Raw genomic sequence first — 340 nt, 5'->3', positions numbered from 1 at the left:
ATTTTTTTTTTTTTTATTCTTTGGTTAAGAAAGTGGGATTTTGTTCTTCCAAAAAAGGCTGTCAGCCATAACCAGTTTTATACTTTTTATTCTCAAACTATGAAAAATAGGTATACATAAAAAGCAAAAACACTATATGAACAAACAAACAAAACATTAACCGTTTAGTAGAAAAAATACATTAAAAACATACAATAAAAACATAGAATAGATAAAATCACACACAAGTTTATTTAGAAGAAAATTAAAACAAACATACCCCTTTCGCTAATCTCTTTGGGCATAGATATTGACTACATTAACTACATAATAATTAAGAATAGATACAAACACTTACACC

At 25.6% G+C, this 340-nt stretch overlaps 1 protein-coding gene across 1 annotated transcript in view; it reads left to right on the top strand.

The window, feature by feature from the left end:
- The window catches only part of LOC119589539, a gene marked incomplete at its 5' end in the record, with an annotated part of 30702 nt that overhangs the window by 9192 nt on the left and 21170 nt on the right, over positions 1-340 (top strand).

Source organism: Penaeus monodon, chromosome 25 (genome assembly GCF_015228065.2).
Source record: "Penaeus monodon isolate SGIC_2016 chromosome 25, NSTDA_Pmon_1, whole genome shotgun sequence".
Taxonomy (NCBI): domain Eukaryota; kingdom Metazoa; phylum Arthropoda; class Malacostraca; order Decapoda; family Penaeidae; genus Penaeus; species Penaeus monodon.
The sequence above is the reverse complement of the archived record's forward strand: the minus strand, read 5'-3'. Positions and strand labels throughout refer to the sequence as shown.